This window comes from Oreochromis aureus, linkage group 2 (assembly GCF_013358895.1).
Source record: "Oreochromis aureus strain Israel breed Guangdong linkage group 2, ZZ_aureus, whole genome shotgun sequence".
Lineage (NCBI taxonomy): Eukaryota > Metazoa > Chordata > Actinopteri > Cichliformes > Cichlidae > Oreochromis > Oreochromis aureus.
In genome coordinates, this window is record NC_052943.1 from 28,238,418 (window position 1) to 28,263,808 (window position 25,391).

Consider the following 25,391-nt stretch of genomic DNA (forward strand, 5'->3'; position numbering starts at 1 on the left):
GTTAGGTCTGGGAAAAAATAATAAAATTCCTTCATTTTACTGGGCTTTAGACATTTAAATACACTACACAATACTGGCTTTGTGACTGTAAAATAAGGACTTTTTAATATTTTTCTAGCCCACCTTGAGAGCCTGGACTTGAAACTATTTTGACCAAAGATCTACAAATAAAACTTCATCTTTCTTCTTGTTAGTATTGTCAATGTTGCATCAACACAACAAATCACGTTGGAGGGAAAATTAGGAAAATGATACAGGATTACAGGAACAGATAGACCACACAGACCTGCACGGACACAACCTTGTTTTTCCTGGTGCTCATTGTAAAAGTGCTGCAGTGGATTTGTTGCCACCCCTCGCCTTCGTCTTCAATTGCAACTTTTCTATCGGGGACGGTTCCTTTCCATTGACCAGTTATAATTTTGTTGACCATTAATTTTTGTTAATGACCTTTTCTTTCTGATGAGCACAAGATGATAACTAAATAAAAACTACAGCACAACGACAAAAACTATGATGAATGTATTGATACTTGAGAGATGAAATCAGGGCAAATTTGGAAGTGATCGAATCGGATCATCTTGATAGATGGACACATTTGATCTGTCCCTGGGAAACGGTACAACAGTGCACCGTGCTCCCATGCTCCCTCTATCCCATGAAAATGTGACATAACAGGAGGAGGAGAAGAAACACATGGACACGGTGTCAAGGAAAATAAACCGTGTGGAGCAACTCTCAGCGCTAAAAACACAACAAACCTTTACACTTTATATTTCAGTCAACTGAATCTACTTTGGATTTATTCTGCTATAATCTTATGATATTTAAACTGAAGGACTTTGGACGCCTGAAATGTGACAAAAACTAAATGACATTTTAGTCTAAAGACAAAGCTAAGAGTAAAACTAAATCTGCTGTCAAAATGAACCCTGTCCAACAAATGCAGAGCTCCAGTCACGATACCCTCCATCTATTTGTGGTCACAGCTGGTGGTTAATATGGGGGAGAACTCCTGGAGGGATGTAGTTCTCAGAGGAGCTGCCCACTTGTCAATTACCCTCAGTGGGTCCTGAGAACTGGTTTATCTGAAAGCACCTATTATCACGCTGATGGGATTCCCAGAATGCATTAGCAGACACACAGCATCACACTGACATCCTGTTTATGTCTATGCTGATGAATGCAAGTCCAATATTCATGCTTCTTTAAGATTTTATTTACCCCTAAACAACTCCTGAGGAAAAAAATTGAGCTTTTTAGCTGCTGACTGAAGTGGAACTAGTTTCTAACTGTGACGGGTGCCTAATGCATTATGTGGGTAAATCGGTGACAATATGAAGCACTCAACCATGCAATCCATGTCTCGGTGCAAAACTAAAAGTAAAAGAGCAAAAGTGAGTGTGAAATCAAACTTTATAGTTAATGATGTGGTTTTCTTAAATGACCAAACATCTAACATTTACAAGACTGGGTGGCATGGGGGTGCAGCGGTTAACGCTGCTGCTTAATAGCAAGAAAAGTTTACACGTGGGTTCTCTTCAGGGACCGTGATATCTTCCTCCCACAGTCCAAAGACATCCATTAGTGGGGTGTGAGTGAGTGTGAATGTCTGTCTGCCTGTATGTGTTAGCCTGTGACAGACTGACAACCTGTCCATATACCCCGCCTCCCACCCTGTGCTCCTGCATGTTTTAATAACATAATTTGACCTCCTTGCAGCTGCACTTCAAAAAGATTTAACTTTACTGCGAAACATCGGAGCTGCAATTCAGTTCAGCGGCACATTTTAAACCTTTTCACCCCATTCAAAGCAAATCACAGGTGAGAGCACTGAGCCTGAAAATGTGTATGTATGAATGCCCCTTTAAGAGCAGATGAGTATGCCTAATGACAGGCTGTGCGGTGGGATTCATTATACCTGTTTTTGTGGAATTTCTCTTTATATTTTAATTGCCCTAATTGTCCACTACTTCAGCGAAATGCAGAAAATTCTTAATTTCCTTTTAGTTTCTAGTATATAAGGCAGCATGGTAGAGAAACACGTAATGTGCCATGAGTGAAGCCAGAACCCTGCTAACAGTAAGACGAGTTTTTATAGAGGGCTCTACATCACAGACTTCTGTTAAATGAAAGCAGGATCCATTCTGAGTTTTCATGATCGTGGTTTAAAGTCTTTATCGCAGTCAGGTTTTGGTCTGTGGAACTTTTAAAGTCCTGAAATTTCTACCACAACTTCAAATTTGCACACATGCATCACAAAGACACAGAGATATACAAACACAGTTTTAATGAGGGACAACCCCAGTACATTAATGTGTTGATGCTAACAAATTTTCTTCTTATCCCCAAGTGACTCCAAGCTTCTCTGCTTTGAGTCGGCAGTTTATATTTGTGGAGGCTCGCTTCCTTTTTTCTTTTCTCAAACTCTTTGAACAACCTTTAAAAGCAAAGCCAATCCCTCAGTGCGACCTGTCTCCATCACTCCACTAAAACATGTCTGGATTCAGCTGAAAGATTTGACTGAATAGATGCTTCAAAGCGCCATAAAAGGTTTAATGGGGCTCATTTGTGACCTCATTCAGGTCAGGTAACGAACATTTTCTCTCTTCTCGAGGAAGTTGAAAGGAAAAAAGAAATCAGGGAAAGAGCCCAGCATGAAACAACCTCTGACCTCCCACTTAGATTAAGGGTTTAGCAAGGTAGCCCTTTTTAATTGAATGTCCTTTACTTTACATCCAACGTCCATTTCCTTTTAGCAAATAAAGAACTTTTGCTTTAATCAAGGCAATACTTCATGTCGGTGTGTTTCTGGCAGGGCACCCACACGCTCAGATCACCTTTGCTGCTTTCTAAAAGGATTTTTCCTACTAAAACAGGCTTTACTGAATAAAGCTATTAGAAAATGAGAATTTATCACCTCTGTATCGAAGCCCATCAAGCTCCCTTCTCATGTCAACACAGACACTTCACGAGCACATTAAAAATAGCCTTGAAATGAACAGAGTTATATCTGCCCGGAGTGAGAAGACTGCAGAACACGAGTGGGCGTTCTTCAGCCGTTTGATGTGGTTGACTGGGATCACCGATGCTGCTCCTAACCCTAACCTAGCAGCTGAAGAAGCCCCCTTGTGTTCTACATAGACCTCTGCTTGGCTGCTCCTACCGAACGTCTGAGAGTTAGAGACACAGTACGGGACTCTGGGAAATACGCTTTGCTTTTTGTCCCAGTGCCAGGTTAGATCACACGGCGGTGAAGCTCATTTGGTGCTAGAAGTTTGGTGATATGTCAACTATACTTGCGGGGCCAGTGGGTGCATACGCACAGCTGCTGAGGTTAAATACCAGCGTGCAGTGAGCTGGGTTCATATTTGACACAGTGCCTGGGAAGATATTTATGGTCCAACATTGATTCCCAAGGATTCAGCGGGACGTGCACGTGTGTGCTTCAAAGAAGGCGCACGCTACACAATACATTTTATAAAATAATTGAGCAATATAATCAGCTGCATCTGAAACTCAGCAGTGGCAAATGAACCAGTTCTACCACTCACAGCCAATCTCCAAAGCAGGAGATTGGCTATAATCATCTTCAGCTGCAGTCGGACATGGTGGAGCCGAAGTATGACCAACCACAGGATGAGAGACTGGCGATGAGGTTGAATTATACTGAAAACCCCCGCGACAGCAACCGCCGAGTCAGGAAACACAAGGTGCGAAGGGTTAGGGGCTGAACTTTCAAAATAAGAGCAACGCAATTGTGGATGATGTCATTCTCTTGTTGAATATGTCGCTCTAATATCACCAGCACAGCACTGAAAGGATCCATTACACTATAATTTCAAACTTTAATTATATTCCCCACAATAACTATGTTTACATTGTCATTTGCTTTGTGATATGTTCGGCTCTGCACATCCAGCCATCTTCATTTTCTCACTGTCTCATCAGTAAACTGAAGACTATTGTCATGCAGATGCCGAGTATACGTTCTTTTGTGTGCTGCAATAAAGACGAACGCTTGTAGCAAGCAGATGCTTTGAATTGGAGATGTCTTTATTGGCTTCTTTTCAGCCACACGAATCTTATAAACAGTGAAGGAAAGAATAACTCACCGCCATTACTTCTACGCTTCAATTACAAAATTTTAAATAATTTAGAATAAAGCCCGAGTAAAGGCAAATGCATGTGAAGTTTGTTAAATAAAAAGTAGTTGGTTTGCAGTAAAATTGGACGTTATTTGTCTCCCTAATGCATCACTGTGAAAGCATCATTTCAGCCACACAGTACATCCTCCATAACGACAGCCTGAAGGAGCAGCACTCTAAAACATCAAGTGAAAGTGTGTTATGTCTGAATGCCAGCAGGTGAAAGGTCAGCACTACACTGGGCAGGCAATTACTGATGAATGAGTGCCAGCATGCACGTCCTTCAGGTCAGAGGCACGCGGGGGGATATAATGCTTCATCCCTGATAAGCTGTTTTCAGCCGACCCGAGGGCCGCAGGAGCACCGGGCAGACCTCCGTGTTTTGTCTTTACCTCTGTTATTATCCGTCTTAACTGGCACTTAGAGAGCATTTGGGCTTTTTATCGTGTGCGCATCACCATATTCAGTGGATGGACTCAAAGTAACTGGATCCTGCTGCATGCCATGAACTACCCACACCATTAAACACAAATCCAGCAACTAAATTCAAGTTATTTTAAAAAGCAGGGGAAAATGTCGGTGCCATCTTAGGTGGAGAGCAGACATGAAAATTCCTGATGTGTTAGATTACTAACTGGAAGAATTACTGCTTTACCTCACGTTGAGCAAAAACAAGATGCCTATTGTACTAGTATGAGAGTTTGTAACAACACGTAAACGCTAAAAGTGAAGACACTAAAAAACAACTTATCCTTTTCATTTTATACCTCAGATGATTCTTTTACCACATTTTTCTTCAGTGTTAAAATTCCAGCTAAAGCTATGCAGATGAGAGAAATGTAGGAAACATTTTCTCCTGGTTTGTCATTCTTTGCTCTTGTGTTTTGTATGTTTTGCTCTCTCATTGAGGAGCGAAAGGTAGCGGTTCCGCCCAAAACTGGGGTCTGCCAAACCCAGCCTAGACTTCAGTGTCCATGCCATTCACTTCGTTACCCCACCAGTATTTCAGAAGCAGCTACCTGTCTGAGCAAACCAGTGCCCCCCTGACCCAGATCCAGACTTGAACATTACTCCGATCTCTTTCCCATCATTTCACTTGAACTAATAACATTTTCCTCGCTGTGGAAGTAACGTGTTAAACTTTAACTACCGCTCTTCAGAGTCCGCTCTCCTCTCAGCATTGTATGAGATGACACACGACCCAATCATATTGTTGCATGACACATGCTTAGAGCACAGTTTCGCAGCAGTTTCCGCCATGTGGTGGCAGACATGTCTACTCGTTGTCACAATAAAGCTGAAGGTGAGACTGCGATGTCCTTTGTATGCACTTTTGTTAAGATATTGCATGAAATGTTTTGTTAAGCTGAAAGATTAAACTTCAGTCACATCCTGATTAGTTAAAATCCAGTGTCATCGTGTCCAGGTGCACAAATACAGAGCACGTCATTGTCCAAATACTTTTGGACCTGTCGGCACAGTATTTAAAGAAAAAACAAGCTTTGATGGATTTTGAGGCGAATTAAGAGACTGCTACAAATCAGCTCAACACTTCACTCACCTGGAAACTTTAAATCCTTCCCAAACAAACTGATTTGCCGGTTATTGAAATTAAATCAAAATTTAAATAATATTTTTGGGGTTTTGTCTCAGCAGAGTGGTTCCATGCTCTAAGTTTGTGTGCGTTTGTGTGTCAAGTCCACAGTGTTGCTCATGCGTGTCGAAGCTGAAACTCATCTTGTGTCTGTAAACATAACCCACACGACAAACAGACACAAACACAAAACATGCAACAGGCACCTTATCAGCTCTCTCAGCGTCACGCACACTCGCAGGAAGTGCTGCAGTGTGTCTTTGATGTGTCTGAGTGCGACTACTTCACTGCCCGCTTGGAAAAATGGAACGAATCAGAGGATTAGGGAGGCCTGGGAGTCACTGCAGGCTGTGTGTTTGTTGTGCGTGTGAATGTGTAGTCTTTCGGGGGGGGGTCATGCTATGTTTGGTACACTGATTGCTGATCCAGTTCCTCTTCATCAAAGAGAAGAGGAGGAGGAATGTCACCAGCAGAGCTGGGAGCCTGGCGGGGAAATCAGGGGGGAGTTTGAGACTTGACAGTGTGATTTGAGAGGGGGTACGGTCACATTCTGGCAATTAGGAGGAGGGAGGGTTGTTTCCTATGCTGGCACTCTGTGTGTGTCGGGGGGGGGAGTAAAACATAAAGCGATGATGAGAAACCAGCAGCAACCACACAAAAAATAATGTTTTCTTGACTGCTGGCCTTTGTCAACTTCTTCCCGTCGGGTCTGCGGGGACGTGCAGGATCCTTGAGGTGTGTCGTCGAGCAGACGAGCGTGTCATCCTTCGCATACGGCGGGGTTTCACACGAGAGCAGCCGAGCTCTTCAAAACGAGTCCAAGTACACAGAAAAGAGGCTTCAACAGGGAGATGGCTCTGATTGGAAATCTAGTTTGAAATGAAAATACATCTTACTGTGCAGTGATGCAGACAGTCTCCGTCTCTGTCTTTGATAATCCCTCAGTGCAGGCTGTAGTGCTTACAACTCACAGCCAATTTATCAATAAAGTTTGAGTTTGAAGACTCTTGTCATGAAGTATGTAAGAAGGAGAATGTTTGAGTGTTAGGGAAAACTTTTCAAGGGGGACTTTGTGTGGTTTATTGTGTATTTTTACAATTTAAATATTAAATAATCAGATCTACAAAGGAAAAGGTTTATGTAATTTAGCAGGTAATATATTTCTTCTATAATTCATTTTAAACAATTGTAGAATGTATATTTACAAAAAAGCAAAGACAAAAATAAGTTAGAAAAACATCAAATGTAAAGCAAAAAAAAAAGATAATTAGTACTTGCCAAAAGTGCTGAGCCACCCCTCGTTCTTTTAGATTTTGCAGGAAAATTGGAACTAAGTGAAGTGGTTTGAGCAAAAATACTTAGAAATACAGAATATAATGCAAAAACAGAGCCTGCAAAAGGTCTGTATTCGTATCACTACCTTTATTCTTCAGCACAGCCTGAAATCTCTGAGGCAACTGTCTATAATTTCTTTATCTGTGACCAATGCTCCATTGTGTGTTTTCCTATCCAGGCATGTTTACTGCATGTAAGCATGGATAGGAACATGTTTACTGCATTTGCAGCACCATATGATTGTTAGCTGGTGAAAAGCACTGACAATCAGATGCTCTACACGCGGTGTTGCACGGTGGATCAAAGTCTGATGGTGCTTTTCCGTGTTCACAATTCCATGAATATTATCAGGATCTCCAACATCACTGACTGAAATGCAGCTGAAACCATGACAGAGCCTCCGCTGTGTTTTACAGATGGCTGCGGACTCTCACTGTTGACGTGCTGCGTACATAATGATGACGATTTGAACAAAAAAAATTCAAATTTGGATTGATGACTCCATCAGACCTGTTGCCACTCATTTTCGGTTCAGTTCTTGTGTAATTTGACACACCTCAACCTTTCCTCCCTGTTTCCCATCATTAATAACGGCTTATTAACAGCCACGCTTCCACTGAGACACTTTTGTCCTTCACTCGTTCACTCGTTAGCTAATAGCTCTTTGGAAATCACCTGTCAGACTGTTATCTTTGGTATTTTTAAGATTCAACTAAAGAAATGTGAGCAAATCATGCGTTTTGGTAACAAAGAGCCTAAAGATTCAAATTAAAATGGGTTATTTACTAAGTTTTCAGTGTTAAGTAGCTTAGCAACAATTCCTCTGAAAACAGTCAGCTACAAGGAAAACCTTGAAATATCACTCTGGACCATTTTAAGAAGATTGCAAAAACGTCTGACTCCTTTGAAATGAGGTGTGGCTCAAGACTTTTATTTATAGAGAGTTGGGATTATATATATGTAGAGAGTAAGCACAACAAGACTGATCGGTAGAAAGAATGAGGGTAAAAAACAGTGGATCAAGTAAATGTCTATGAAATTTCTTACTGTGGCATCAGAGGAGACAGTGAGACTTCCAAAGGTGACAAAGTTCATTATCTGGGGACTGTCCCTGAAAGTTTTATGAAAATTTGATGAGTCATTATGTTATTTAATCTAAAAAAAAGTAAATAAATAAATCAAATAAAAAACAACCTTGTTCTAATTTCTTAGTGAGTCAAGTTATTGAGGCGTGAATACTGTGAATAAATGTAAAACTCATGACGATTCACATTTACAGTCAGCCATTTTTTGTGGTGTTTTAGGAAGTAATTCATGGTAAGAAAAATATGTAGCTCTGTTTTCAGGTGGCTTAAATGTGTAAAGAATGTACTTCTTTTTTAATGTCAGTTCCATCCTGGCATGCACAAAGCTAGCTTCCCAGTTTCCCAGCTGGACTAAAACCCCAAACATCAGTCTCAGGCTCCGTAGGTTGGCTGGGACATGCTCCGGCCAACATGCTCCATGTTTGAGGAGGAAGATTTGGGTCTCAGTCTCCGTTTGATGTGGATCATTTCACAGGAGCAGTTTTGGGTTTGTTTTGTTTTCCTTTACTGGTTTCTGGTTGTTTACATGAATCATATGAGAGCTAACCCTGCAATGAGTGGCTTTTTCATTTATTTTTCATCCTCTGATCATGACATTAGCGGTCTGATTGTGGCAACGCTCACAGAAACACTTTGCTGTCCCTCTTTGTCCAAATACTTTTGAACACGTACAGTTCCTCCATGGAACAAAATCCGAAATGAGTATGAAATCCTTGTTGTGATGCTAAAGGAAAGGTCACAGAGGGTCACCCAAAATTATTCAAATTCACCCTCTGAGGATGATGAATATTCACGGATCTTTTATGCCGAGGACCAGAGTGTTGGAGGCGACTTAATTCAGAACACAGCGGCTGTGAGTCCACGAGTGCAGCAGGAATACAGAGCAGAGTGTGCGCTGGACTGAAGCTAGCTCTGTCAGTTTGCTGTGGATCACACTGATCCTGCTGTTTGTCTGTCGCTGGTGTTAAGCTTCTGTTTACGGCAGCCGGGGGGATGTTAATTAAATCGAGGGCTCTTCACACCATTGTTATGCATAAGCAAAGTATTTGAATGAAATGAGAGAAAACACTTTCCATTCGTTGTCCACCTCATCTCTGCTGTCGATTACTGGTCTGCAGGTGAAAGCTACAGAAACTGACACACTGCTGATGGCATTCAGATGACTGGGTGTTGATTTAGATGCCCACAAGGAGACAAAGTTCTAAAAGAACCCAGTAAAAACTACATGCAGTAGTACATAATCAAATAAAGTGAAATGAAAATCTGTGACTTTTAAATCAGTAACAGTTTAATAAGAGAGCATTTGACTTTCCCCTCGATAGCAGACACATTTGGACATCACTTTTGTGACTTTGGGGACTTACAGACTGCCATCTCTAGATTTTAGTACTGAAACCAAGTTTGAAGAGTCACATGGCAACATGTTAAAGTCCTAAAAGTAGCTGTGCTTTGAATCCCACAGACAGAGGAATGGGATTATGTTCATTGTTGTATGACTCAGTGGAGACCAAACCAGTGCTAAAAAAAGAGGGAATACTGGACTATCAGGAGGACACTTCAGTGGTGTATTCATGTTGCGGTGCAGGAAGGTCGTATCAATCACACTGTGAAGCTTTCCTGTCCTCTTTTGTCAAGGAACTCTAAATTAACAACCTTGGCACAAATATATACCTGTCAAACGTGATCTTGAAAAAAGCCACAGAGCTCTTTTTACTTTCCCTGGATGGAAGGAAAAAAGGTTTAACAGTGAGCGGTAACTGACACTTGGCGTGATCATAATTAACATGTGTTTCATATTTCACACAGCTCCTGGTGGAAAGGACGGGGGTGTTGGTAGAACTAGTGTTGGAGCCAGAGTGCGTGTCTGCGTGTGTGTGTGTGTGTGTGTGTGTGTGTGTGTGTGTGTGTGCATGTGTATTATGAAGCTCAGAGATCAATGCAGCGTTTGATCTGCATGTATCTGAGTGAAGTGAGCTTCCACAGAGCTTCCAGAGCTACCAGCCCAGGGGGAGGCTCAACGTAACGGGCAACACCTCACTGCACCACATCACCCCCCATCGCACACACACACAGACACACACACGCACACACAGACAGCGTTTCATCTACTCTGCTGTTTCATCTCACACACACGCGTGCGCGCCTACGCACACGAGCGCTAGCAGCAGTGTCACGTCCATCATGTTCTTGCAGGAACAAAGGCTCTGAGTTCAGACTGACAAGCATCTGAAGCTGACTCTCGCTCACATTTGTGCACTCTGAAGGAGTGGCTTCAGATACTAATTAAAAGTAGTTTCATAGTGTTAACTGTTTAGACATATTTCTGCAAATTCTTCCCTGATAGTGGTCCTTGAAAAAAGTCAGAGGTTCATAAAAATAATGAGTCATGTCGCAGATCTATGCTTACATTCTGACTCAGGAAGCATTCCTGTTGCAGAGCTTACAAACAGCTGGTGCAGCTGTTTCTTGTTCGAGGACTTAAAGGGAAACAAGTCCCACTCTTGGCCCTGTCTGGTAGAATAAATCAGATGGGTCAGAAAACTACTGGTGTGATTCTATCATGTGGACAGGCCTAACTTTAAAGCTGGTGATTTTCACAGTGATCATGTGTGTACAAAGTCCACAGGCAGGCCCACGTGGTTGTGTTTACATGCAACTTTTTCAGAGTATTGGAAATCGTTTGGCGTAGATGAAGTTGGTAGGAATGCTAACAGAGTCGGAGGAGTCTTTGATTGATTTTGAACTGTTGTGGGTCAGAAGCAGAGCTTTACAAAGATGCAATAATAATCCCACAGAATGACCAAGAGGTACCCTTCAGAGCTGAAAATGCAGGCAAGTATCAAAAATTGCAGTTCCTCCAATGCCCACACGAGGGTCCAACAATGAGTCAGTCTCCATATACTCCCATGTTAAAATGTCCAACTTTACAGCTGAATTAAACAAATTTGCAGCTGGATACATATAACAGTTTTGGTCTAAAGCAAATTTCCTCTTTCAAACAACTGCTGTATACAGAGGGATCATTTTTGTTTTCTCTTGTGTGTGTAGCTCAAACTGCTGAAAAGGTTAATGCTGCATGAACTCCATGTCAGGGTAACCAACACGATACTAGGCAGGTGGTCATAATGTTATTCCTGATGTAGGCGGTCCATTGGAATGAAACACCAATAGAAAAATATACAGTCAGAAAGGTTGACAAACCAGGGTTTGCTCCTTCACTAATAAGTTGTCAATCACAAGTCATTAGCCAAGCAATGAGATGGGCAGTATGACATTCTCCAACTAATACTTGTTGTCACAGTGGCTATGCTTGTCTTTTATATTCAGTGATTTACACAGATTCTTTTTTTTTTCATACTGGGGATATGGGGCTGTTGTGATGACTACTAGGTTTGTTTTGTTTACACATTGTGTTCTTGACTGTGCAATGACTTTTTACATGATGTAACCACTGTATCAACATGCTGCTGTGCACTTTTTGTACTCTGGTTAATGGGAAATGGTCATGACTATCCTGGGCACAGTAACCGGATTGTTGGATATAGAATCAGCAACACTGAAAATCAAGGAGTTTGCTAATGGACACATTATCATTTAAAGGCTGCATAGCAGACTCACAGCAATAGGTTTTCACAGTAGAATCAAATCTCACACACACACACACACACACACACACACACACACACACACACACACACACACACACACACACACACACAAAACCGCACACGTATGAATCCAGCAAACACGTGTCTGAAAGCAGCATGAATTCCTGCCGGACTGCCAGATATAGACACAGAGTATGAAACACAGATCCAAGACCAAGCTTTCCACCTACAATGCGCGCACACACACACACACACACACACACACACACACACACACACACACACACACACAGACAAATACACACTCACAGTATACCTGCACTGAAGCAACATGAATTCATCAGTTAAAGCCACATGATGCACTCAGAATCTCTCACACACCTGAATTTGTGTTAAAAAAAAACATGCATTTGCTCACACACCATGCAACATGCACTCCCGCTGACATGCTCAATATTCATACAGAGGAACACACACACACACACACACACACACACACACACACACACACAAAGTCCCTCATATGCATGTGCACATTCATCTCATAGTCTCCCGGCGCTGCTTGCAGCTTGTCACTGTAGACTTGGCGTCCCGCGATGCGGACAGGTCCAGATGGTGCTGTCACGGCTGTCACCAAACCGCATCTCCCAGAATACACCTGTGACAGCTGGAACATGTGCGCCCAGTCAGAGCGGCACCACTACAGAGACTAATTATCACCAGCAGTCCAGCCGCTGCCGCGTACACGGGGCCCGCGCCTCGTCGTCACCTTACAAGGTTGCCGAGACCGGCGACAAATCAACTGTGTCGTTAGCGTATGCCAGCTTAGAGAGAGAGAGAGAGGGAGAGAGCAAGAGAGAGAGAGATGCTCTGTAGCCATGGAAACGCATAGCAACCATCCTGCAACTAAGTGAACCTGCATTACTGTTTTTTGTTTGTTTTTCCAGTAAAGAAAACAACAAAATGTGAGAACAAAAAAATGAAGCTTTTCTAAGAGAAAATGCCTTTCTGTCATTTACCCGACGGCCTGATAGAGTTACTGGCTACGTTAGCAATCATAAATCATAAATCATGGCCCATGTTAGAGCTACAGGCTGAAGTAAGTCACAAACCTGGCAACAAGTACAAATGTTTAGAGAATTTTTTGCCTATTTAACCGTCCAAATGCAAACGCTTATAAAACAAGATCTGCTGGGGAAATTTTTAGAGTTCGTTTGAAACCTAACATCCTCTAGTATCTGTAAAAGTGCTTATCATGAAGCTAAAATGCTACCTAAGCTAGTTCAAACATTACTCCAGTTACAGACGAAGCCATAAGAGCCACTTTGTGGCTAACCTTGGGTGAGATAATGACTTTAAAGTTGGTGGTGTCACTTGTGTCTCTGAGTCTCGCCTCCAAACTGTACATGTTGCTCGTACTAACTTGTGTGACACTGAAAAACAAAGTGGAACATTTTAATTAATTTAAAACAGTTTACCATCATTCAGAACAGGCTGCAAGCATCCACTGGATAAAAGCAGAACATTCCCGGCACCACGCACTCATTCAGCTGGCCTGAAATCAGTCAGGGTCCTGGTTTTTTTTCGACCCAGTGTTTTGAGTTTCCTGTGTTTTTGTCATTTTGAATTATGTCCTGAGTTTTAGTCTTTAGTTATTCTATAGGGTCTAGTTTCTTGTGGTCCTTGTTTAGTAATTTTCCCTCTGTGTAGCTGACCCCTGTGTCTCCCTCTGTGTGTCTAAGTGGATATAGTGATGTGAGTATTGTGCTTTGTTCCCACTCCTTGTGTTCTGTGTTTCCTCATCCCGTCATGTGCTCCTCCATGTTCTCTTTCTCCCTTCAGGCTGCCTCTGTCTACTTCCTGTTTTACTTTGAAGGTCTATGTCTCATGTAAGTGTATTCTGCTTTGCTTGCTTGTCTCGTCAGTTCTGATTTCTCCCAGCTGTGTTTCCCTCCTGTCTCCCATTCCCTGATTGACCCTGTGAATATATAAGCCCTGTGTTTTCTCCTGCTGGTTGCTGGTTCGTCTGTGATGTCTTCCCTGAGTCTCCCTGTGTTCCTCCCTGTGTTCCTCCCTGTGTTCCTCCCTGTGTTCCTCCCTGTGTTCCTCCCTGTGTTCCTCCCTGTGTTCCTCCCTGTGTTCCTCCCTGTGTTCCTCCCTGTGTTCCTTTGCATGTCTCTCTGTGAGTTTTGGTTTCAGTTTCATGTATTTAGGTTTAGTTATTTTTTAGTTCCTGTCCTCGCCATCTCCACCTTAAATAAACTCACTCCTCATACCAACCTTTGCCTGCACTTGGGTCCTCACTTTACCTCCACACGGCCTGCCTCGCCAGCCGTGACAAAATCAGACCAAACTACCCTGGATGCCTGTCATTGGACAGGAAAAACGACTGGCTACAATCGTAGTAACATGCATATGTTGAAAAAAAAATAACTGCTTGAACAGCAGACAACACATGAAAGTTCATTTTACCACCAGTTCTAGCTGTTTTTTTAATTCTAACTTCAGACAAGTTAAGAAGAACGTTAAAGTCTTTAACACGGTAGTACAAATACTGACTTCTATTTCAGGTTTTTTTTTCACAGGTTACATGGTTTTTTAAGTTTTTTTTTTAGTGTAATGGGATCTCGGATGTGCTGCTGTGGGGAAGTGAAGGACTAGTCCATTAATTGAGAGTCAAATTTATATTTCTATCTCTGTCAAGGTCGACAAGGCAGCACTTCCTCCCACAGATGGAGTTTTTTTTACCTCTTCTCTTTGTCAGCAGGATGAGCTGATTGTCACGCTGGGCCGAATGTGTTTTCTCCGCTTTTTTACCTCCCTTTTTTGTCTCCCATTAGCACACTGTTCGCTCAGTCGTACGCTGCGTTTGGGGATGGCGGCGGCGGCGGTAGCAGCGAGGGGCAGATCCATCATGCCGTGCTGCGTATGGTAATTGTTATAATAGATGCAGAGCAGTTGCTTAAGGGCTGATGTTTTGGGAAACTGTTATTGAACTAATTACTCATTTGCATACTTTGTCTTCAGTGTTTAGCTCCAGATTTTGTCTCTCTCTATGGAGTCGCATTAAAAGTCATTGAAAAGAGGGAAACGCTGAGCCGCTTTGCTGGCTGACTGGAGTCGACTCCCAGGCCTCAACCCCCGCCAGTCAGCTCCTCGCGATCACATGGTTAATTCTCACCCTGTTTCCTGTCGCTCAGTGGTGTTCATCTTTTTTTAAGTGCATCACATGAATGAAATGGAAACACACATGCAGTTCTGACAAGTATTATGTAACAATTAAACAAATAAAACTACAGTTTATTGAAAATAACAATAATTTTTAGTTATATTATGAAGCTGTTGAGGAAAAAATGACATCACCAGAAATGGATCAGGACCAGAAAACAATGGAACATAATAATCTACATCTCAGGACACACTTCTTAAATAATCAGGCCCAGACTTCTCTTAATGACCTTATAGTACCATATCACCCCATTAGAGCACTTCGCTCTCACACTGCAGGCTTATGTGTTTATACACCTTTCTGAATGTAATGATTAGTTATTATTAATCTCTGGCTCTCATCCACAGCGTGTCCTAGCCCTGTCTTCCCTCACCCGAACCAGTCCCGGCAGATGGCCGCCCTGCCTGAGGCTCTGCTAGAGAGTTTTTCCTGAAAAAAATGGTAAAATGGCCTGTATTTATATAGCGCTTTTCTGGTCCCTAAGGACCCCAAAGCGCTTTACATATCCAGTCATTCACCCATTCACACACACATTCACACACTGATGGTGTCACATGGTGATGGAATGAGAGTAAATGACCCAAAAAAGGAGTTTTTCCTTCCCACTGTTGCCAAACACTTGCTCATGGGAGGTAGTCAGAATCTTGGGATTTTCTCTGTATAGGGACTTCACCTTCAAATATAAATTTCTTTAAGGCGACTGTTGTTGAGACTTGGACACTATATAAACAAAACAGAATTGAACTGCCACCACATCTGGACTTCATGTTCCTGTGGGTGGTGGCCGCACAATGCTGTGAAATCCTGTTCTGAGCTGCTGCACCACAACCGAGCTTTGGGATATGTGAAATATCACCCATGTCCGAAAAAGCGCAGCATGTTTACAATGTAACTGTTGTTAATGTCAAATATTGCTTGTTCTTCTGTAAAATGACCATGAGATTGGATACATCTTAAAAGTACTTAATTTTACTTGCAGTTTTATTATTTATTTTCTTTGTCTTCTCTAAAAACCAGCTTGTTTAACCCCTTATTCTCACGTGCCTTGTACATGACATTGTAATTTCATATGAAAAATTTTAATAAAGGATTTTATTATTTAAAAAAAAAAAGGTTTTACGCTTCTCACCCTCAGTGAACACTACTTTGGTCACATGGTGGAAAGAGGGGGTCCAACAAACAAACAACCAGCAAAAGGAGGCTAATGGTGACAAATGTTGGTAAAATGAAATATTATGTTTTGTGGCATTGTTCAGTGTTTAGAGAAGAATTGATATTGTGTGGATGTGTGAAGGTCATTGCAAATGTTGAGCTAGATCAGTGGTTGTCAAACTTTTTACCCCACATCCCCACACACGCCCCATCTAAACAAAACAATGACAGAAAAGCATAGCTGCAACTTTATTTAGATAATAAATTCACAATGAATCCTTCAGTAATTTTTGTTTTAAACAAACAACTTTCATTTCAAACAACTATTTGTAACTTTTGTCACTAGACTGCTTCATTAGTCTGCACCACATCTTCAAAAACGTTAAACAGAATGTGAACATTGCCAAACATAGAAAAATAAAGTTCAGTCTTAGTCTTATTAAACAAAGAAATCCAGAAACTTGAGCGGCATCCCCAATCACACCTCACTGGCTTAAAACAGAATGAACTGGGTTGTGTTGTTGTTGTTGATGTGTGTAGGCTTAAGCCGAAAAGCTGCAGCCGTGTGTGTAAGTCGACAGCCGCAATGTAGAAGTGTACTGAAAAGTGCAAACATGAGGTCGGGTCTCTCGTGCCCCAATCCTGGGTTTCGGCACCACTGTAAACAATGCACGACAGACCCGACCACATGTTCGCACTTTTCAGTACACTTCTTTATTGTGGTTGTTGACTTACACACGCGGATGCAGCTTTTCAGCGGATGCGCATATTTTTAACAAACTGCTGCAAATTTCTTTGTTCTACTGTTAAAGTGATTCTGATGTTAAACGTTAGCTCCACATGACTTTTCTGCCAGTTAACTTGTGCCCCACCTGCCACGCCAAAAACTTTAAGAACCACTGAGCTAGAGAAAGATGAGGTTAAGTTAGGTCATACAACACAGCTGGAAATCATAATACTTGTCATGCAGAAAAGAGCTTTATGAACACCAGCGAAAAATGCTAGTTTATGCCTTTAACCTGTAGATTTGAATATAACAGGTGGACGTACGGGACAGTGGTTAGCACTGCTGCTTCAGGAGGGTCCTGGAGTGCTCCCTGTTTGTGTGCAGGTGTTCTCCTGGAGCCAAGATTTTTCCCACATCAAAAAACATGCCCATCATGTCTCAGGACATGCTCACGTCCTGATTTAATTTAAAAAAAAAAGATTTGACCAAATTTCAGTCTTTGTTGAAAGTCAGCACAAAAACACAAGGCCATGAATCAAATTCTTCCACTGAACTCTGAATATTTCTTCGGGCTGATTCGTCTGCAGACAGAGGAAAGTTCTGCAGAGATCGTTACATAAAGCAAAGAATGCAACAAAGTGGAAAACAACAACAGTATATGAATAAATCTTCCAGTTTGCATTGAGGCAGGGATGCCTTCATGCTGGACCTCAATTAATTTCCTTCTCCTTTGAAAACTGTACCGTGCTAAAGGCTGCCCGCTCACATTTATAATCCTGTTTATTAACTCTTTGATCACATGTTTAATGATGTGAAATGTTCAAAAGACAAAGAAATAGGGATGCTGTGTATTTGTGAATCGATTCACTCATTTCTGCCCCCTCCCTACTTCTCTCTACAGCTGCCAGCAATAATTGGCCTCCACCTGTGGGTGTCTGCCCAACAGCTCATTGGCTAATTGGAGAATGTGAGTGTACAAATCAGCAACCAGAGCCCTCCACAAAACAGACTACAAACGAGATCCTTTCTCTGCTTCTCCACTCTCCAGACTGTGACTGAGCTGCTGGTCTCTGTAGCCTTTAAGGCTTGTTAAAGATGCAATCGCCGAGTCATTTATTAGGAACACCTGACAGTTGTGTAGTGCTACTCTCAGGACAGACTTTAAGACTCTTTCTTCTAGAAAGCGGAGATTATTAGTATGTTCCTGGCACTTGTCAGGATCTTATTACTGCACTGAGGTCTGCCTTTTTTTGGTTTGTTTTAAGGAAACACACCTTTTTGGATTCGATATTCAGCAAAAAGTCTTTGCATGGAGATTTTTTACAGTGTAATTGAGGCCGATTCTGATGAATAGACGTCCTTGTGGCCTTTCACGCATTAACTTGATGTGCCACACAGCATAACAAAGTATTGTGATCCTGCTAATGACCCCACCTGTGCACGGCTGTAATCCAAGTTCAGATGGACACCTCTGATGATTTGTTGCGCACATAATTACAGACGAACATATACATCGCTCTCGTGCGAGGCTCACCACAGTTATGCTTTAATCTACCGAGCAGTCGACAGCCTGTAAACCTGAGTTATTATTTGTTTACCACATATAAAGTGTACATTGATCACAAACAAAGTGAAAGTGCAGGCGGCTCACAAACTGCCAGAACAGCTTGCATCAGCAAAAAGAAAAGAAGGGTCTAGATGTGGCGGCTGAACGAGCCGAGCCGATCACGTCCCTCCTCATTCGCTTTTGGTGACAAACTCCCCTGTCATTAACCTCTCTCTGCATTAATAGCAGTGTAATTAGTCCCTCATCCTCTATCCATAATGTTGAGTCAAGAAAGTGACGCTAATTTAGATCTAATTAGGCTTTTTGCAACGCCATTACATGGCTCTGATATGCAGAGGAGCTAACGACAGGCCGCGAGTCCGGATGTGAGGAGCTGTCGGGTGAATGCTGCGCTGCTAAACGACTGCAGAGTGACTGAGCACAAAGGAAGCCGAGTCACCGCCTGACAACTGAAGGCAAACTGCAAGTAAGCACTTCTGTCACAGAGGTTTTCACAGGAGAAACAGTTAGTGTGTCAGAGAGAGGCTGGGGATCGTGCAAGGACACTCCAGCAGCAGCAAGCAGCCGTTATAAAAACTGACAGTTCACAGTATGGATGTGAAACTCTTCCACATATACTATGCTGATTATACAGTAATATAATATAATAAGAAACTATTTAAAAAGAAACAATAACCTTCAAATTAAACAATTTATGCCATTTACTTCCTGCACAGAATGACTCACAGAGCTGGGTGTGATTCAGAAAAGCACCCCTGCAAAGAAAAAAATCACACAGATAGCAAATAAACAGATCAGGCTGATCCAAAGATCTGAAATCTGTGAGAATTTCCAAAACTGAGAGCAACATATAAGTTGTTTGTACTCTACCTGAGCACTTAGAGCACTTTATACAGCACACCTGTTTCTTTCCGCAGACTATTTTTTTATTTGTCCATTTGGATATTGTTAAAGGTTAAAGTCCAAAGGTTTGCTGGCACAGGTTGTTAAGCTTCAGCTCCACTTGTATGAGTCACAGAACTGGACCGCTTGACTGCGTTTGTGTCGTCGGTGCCAAACCTGACGAAGTTTGTGCCTTGGTTTTGGTGCAGAGGTAGCTGGGAATACTAACACGTGTCAAGTCAGCCTCAAGTGGCCATTAGAGGAACTGCAGTTTCTGCTACTTTATGTTTACATCCTCAGAAGTTGCTTTCAATGTAGAGCTATTATTTGAAATAAAAAAAAAATAGAGTTTTTCTTCAAAAAACAAACAAACAATTACTGCTGTCTTAAATCTAAATGTGTGTTAAATCTGAATGTGGCATGCTGCACATATTACAACACGTTCCCTCTAAAATACAGCAGCTGGTTCAGACTTTCATGCCTTCACTTGAGGACCGACCCAGACCTTCACGCTGCTTCATCTCTAAAAAAAAAATGAGACTAGAGCCCAGATTTCATTCTTTTCGAAAATATTTCAACATGTATGGTTTTAAGATGTGCATGTAACTGAGCTGCTACAAAGACTGTGCTGGGTGGAGTTTGAAAGTGATTGCACGATTCAAATCCTCACACAGTCTTCAGAGATTATGGGCTCAAAATGTGGTCATAAATATTTTGTACTTGTAAATCAGTTTTGTACTTGTAAATCAGGATTTGTATGTGTAAAAAGAATTTGTGCGTGCGTAAAAAAGATTTGTATGTGTAAAAAGATTTGTGTGTGTGTAAAAAGATTTGTATGTGTAAAAAGAATTTGTGCGTGCGTAAAAAAAGATTTGTATGTGTAAAAAGAATTTGTGCGTGCGTAAAAAGATTTGTATGTGTAAAAAGATTTGTGTGTGGACTTAGCCAAAAACCCCCTGCAAGTTACAAGTACGAATTTTGACCTATTTTTCTTCCTGTCATCTGATTGGTCAATGTCATGTCAATCACAAATGTAACAATCCAATCAGAGAACAGATGGGTTTGGCTGTCGGAGGGCACTTTTTGAACTGCAGGTCCTTGAAGGAATAAATGCCCTTTTACATGCCAACCCAGCGTTTTCCTTCATCACCACGAAGGAAAACAGTCTGTGGTCGTCCGAGTTTGGTGATTTTTGTGTCACAGGTTTACGTGCTTTATACAGGGACTTCCACAGCCTTTTCAACAGCGCTGCGGACCGCGGGGGGGGGGGCAGTGTTTTGGAAATGACAGTCTTCATTACAAAGCTTTCTTCGTTATGAATTAGCATACATGTTTTTATTGAACATTTGAAGAACTAGCAAAAAAAACCAGAAACTGTTGTAGAGGACATAAAGTCAGAGATAGAAACGACAAGGAGCAGGTGCATCTAGTACAGGTAGAGCTGCTGCAAAACCCACAGAGCTCAGCAACCAGCGCAACAAATTCTGGATCCTTTGCTTTTAGTTAGCAGTTAGCATTAGCAGCACATCCTGCGTCCGATGTGAAAGGACCTTTATGCTGCGCACTGTGACTCACAGCAATGGTCTACTTTGTGTTAAACTAATCCTAAAGTAATAATGGTATTTCTAACCACTGACATACCACAACTTTATCCTTTCAACAGCTGCTGAAAGTAAGGGGACCTAGCTGCTATCGGATATTTATATAGAGATCCTCCAGCTTCAAACTGTATTACCCTTCAAGGGCCTGCAGTTCAAAAAGTGCCCTCCGACAGCCAAACCCATCTGTTCTCTGATTGGATTGTTACATTTGTGATTGACATGACATTGACCAATCAGATGACAGGAAGAAAAATAGGGTCAAAATTCGTACTTGTAACTTGCAGGGTTTTTTTGGCTAAGTCCACACAAATCTTTTTACACATACAAATCTTTTTACGCACGCACAAATTCTTTTTACACATACAAATCTTTTTACACACACACACATCTTTTTACACATACAAATCTTTTTACACATACAAATCTTTTTACGCACGCACAAATCTTTTTACACATACAAATCTTTTTACGCATGCACAAATTCTTTTTACACATACAAATCCTGATTTACAAGTACAAAACTGATTTACAAGTACAAAATATTTATGACCACATTTTGAGCCCATAAGAGATCCCCTGCGATCTGTGTAGAGGCACCTCATTTCTCATTTGTTCATATTTTCCTCACCGTCTGCCTCTAACAGCCACATGCAGAGCCTTTGTGCATTCAGTGTCTCGGTCCAGCAGCAGCACCTGTGGATCTGTGTGAGGTCCCGATGTCCAGTTAGCGGTTTGTCTTTTGTCTTTTAATGTGTCTTTTAATGATGAGCCGCTGTGATGGGCTCGAGCGCTCGTCTAAATCAATACGGCCTGGACCTTCCTGTGCTAATGATTAAAGGCGATCGCCCTGCACATCCAGGAAAAACACAGGGCAGCACAATAACTAACAGTGTATCGAACTCAAAATCAAAGCGCTGTGACACGGCGTAACGAACGGCGGATCCGCTCCGGTTAGCGGAACACGTCGTCATATCTTTCATTGTGAGTAAATGTGATTGAATGTGTTTTCTCCCTTTCAGAGACCATTAGCGGGCCCGATAGTGATCACTGGGGTTGACATCACACTGGTTTCAAGAGCGGTGGCTGCTGCTGCTTATCTAATGGCCCACAGGAAGAAGAAGCCATTAGCAAATAAGCAAGTCTATCCCTGTAAGAGCTATTAGCCCCAGCTTTATTTCTCTGCCCACAAAGTTAGTGAGAAACACAAGATGACAACTGTCAAGGACATAATGACGGGTTTGAACTTGGCTGGCTGGAAATGTGCTTATTATTGTATGTTTTATTGTTGTACTTGCTAAATATTAGTGCCCTGTGATTTGTGACTAACACGAGTTAGGCAAGCAATTTGTGTGTTTACATTAGTTGTTTTGTAAGCAGATGTTATTTCAAGTGCAAACCTGGGAAAGTCAGATTCAGAGAGCAAAGGCCCCTAAAAGTTCACATTATCTTAGTTTGATCTCACCCTCCAGGAAACCCCTGAAGTATCTATCCAGTCTGAAAGCAGTTGCATATCCTTCCTCAAATGTTTTACATTCAATGTGTAACATATTTCAGATCTTAGAAAAATAAATGTGTCCTTAAGTGTTATGTACTCCCCTTTTTCCAATACAAAAACTCTGCAGTGTGAAAAGGTTTGAACGCCTGCAACATTCACAGCAATTTGTCACAAAAATTGGAAGGAGGTGTGAAAAGTCAAAGCTCTCCACAGACAGATCCTCCCAAATGACTTGCACTAGATATTAGAATACCGCTCAGAGGTGAAGAAAACGCTGTCAAGTCGTGACATGATCTGACACGACCTCATCTGCTTCATGCACAAAGCATATTTACTCTCTCCCCTCTTGCAGGCATATAAGAGTGCAGCAGGAGAGGAGGTAGACACAATTAAGGTCGTCGGCTTCAGCCTCAATCACAGCGGCTGTGCTATTTGGCCTCGTGGCAGGTGGGCTGCCCGAGTGACATCATCCTGCTTTCAGGGTCGCTGTTTGTCAGGCACATTTTCTCCACTGCCCTCTGACTCTGCCTGTCGTCGGTGTGGCTCTTGAACAAAGATAAACCAGAGCAATCAGGAACAGGATGATTCCTCTCTTTTATTTCACTAATTTATTTCTCCACCGGGGCCACACTGAGACTTTCTGGAGCCTAAAGCAGAATTCAGCTCGACATCCCTCTGCATTAAACAACCTGTCAATCAGTTCAGGAGCTGGTAGCAATCGAGTGTTTTAAGTTAAAAATGAAACTCCCTGAGGCAGGATTCTAAGATTATTTCTTCTTTTTCTTGTGTGCTTGTAATTGAGTTATTTATCTGCTTTTTTGTTTCATCGTATCGAGCCGGCGAGCCACCGAGTCACAAGCTCTCGCCGTATTGAAAACAGGCTTTGAAGACGACACGTATTGGCATATGGTTAGGGACGGTTTAATTTAATTTGCGTGGTATCTTACAGGTCCCCTGATTACAACTGTTTGGGAGTTAATTGGTGTCGCTCCGTCCTCTGAGGACAACAGAAGGCAAACCGAGGCTGGCACACACATCTCCAGCTCCTTTTTGTTTCGCTATTACTGTCTCTTCATTCATCAAACGTGTCAGATCACCAAAACCGCTCCATCTACCTATTTTCTGATGCTGACGCAGGGAGATGTAGGCCAGATCGCTCCGCCAACAGGAACCTACCCAGAATGCAATTTACCGTTTTATTTTGTCTTTTTTGGAGTCGACTCCAGTCCTCTCCGCCGACTGTTTCATCTGAAATGGAAATGCGTTGGTTCGCAGTCAAACTGGCAAAACAGAGTGCGCGCACGTCTGTAAGCAGTGCCCAGTGATCAAACGTAAAAGATGGCACGGCGCGTTCGGCGCCACATGGAGCGTCTATGAACGATGTGGTCATCCAGGTCTGAACTCGACGCCAGCCGATCAGTGAAAGACGATGATTAGCAGATCTGAGGCAGCGCTAATTGCAAAGTGAAGGCAGCTAAGAGGAGAAGTCTGATCTGATTGTTTGACAACTGAATACAAAAATATGATCTGACTGTACAAGCACAAACTATTAAACTACAGAAGTTATTTATTACACTCCATTAAATGTTGTTCTTTGCCATAAAATCTTTTATCTTAATAGTGAATGTGCTGTTTTCAAAAAGGTTTATCTAAAAGCTGGCAGAGCCGATAGATTTCACCTTGTTATGTGAGCCTCAGCTGTAGCCACACACTAGTTTTGGCTTTGCTGATCATCATCATGTTGTGGCAGAGAGAGGAAAACCAAGTAGAATTAATCACTGGTTGCTCTATTGCTTAAAAAAGTAATGCATTACTTTACCTAATTACTCTCCAGAGAAAATAATTTGTTACACTACTTGTTGCATTATGTTATCATTATTATGTAACATGTCCTGAAATGCACTGTCACATAATTACCCGTTAACAGTTTAAACCTCAGGCTTCACACAAATCCCCGTCCTAATGAGGACACACGTACAAACCAACAACACAAAGCAAAGATGAAAACCAGCTCAAAGAGACTTCAAAGCCATCGCCACGGTGATCCTACTGTAGAAACATAAACAGGAAGAAATGCAGGCTATAATGCTGCAAGCCTGGCTGCTCATCACTGCTTTTGTTACCTGCTGAAAATCAGGCTGGGGCTGCTGGGCTGCGGTCAGCCTTCACTCAGCTTTAACATCACTCTGGGTTCTGTGTGTTGACATGCTGTCAGCACTTTACCACCGTGCTCCTGTCTGTTTGTGCAGTAAAAGTAAAAATAATATGAAAACCTTGACTCTTCAAAAGTTGTAGGTCACTCCATCATTTTCCTCCTCCCTGTACATGGTATAAATTGTGTGTTAGTACAGTAATGCATTACATTACTGCATCACTAAAAAATGTACCGTATTACAGTAATACACTGCTTTGGAACATGTTACACCCACTTTCAATCAAGGGTGCCACACAATGAAAGGGTCTTCTTTTTCAGAAACAACTTTCCCAACTGCAAAGTGATTGCACAGGTCAGACTGTCTGACCAACTCAGACTGACTGCATTCACTCTCAGACAGGTATGCAAAGGTTTGCAACTAATTGCCAAGTACGATATAAATGCACATTCATCTACACCGATGAAAGTAGTTCATGTGTCCTCTTTGGAAAAGGTGACACAACACTACAGGCTACTACTGGTTGTATTCTGGTTTTCAACACTGCAAAAAACAAGACAAATAATAATAATAATAATAATAATAATAATAATAATAATAATGATGATAATACATTTTATTTATAGGCGCCTTTAGGACCCTCAAGGTCACCTTACAATAACACAAGAACAAGGGTACATGATGACAAACTTACATAGATAAACTGCAGCCAAGTTACAGGTAACAGCTCACCTGAGGTCTTCTTATCCAGCGATTCCCAAAGTGGGGGGCGCGCAGCCATTCTTGGGGGGTGGTAAAAAGAATGCTTGGACACT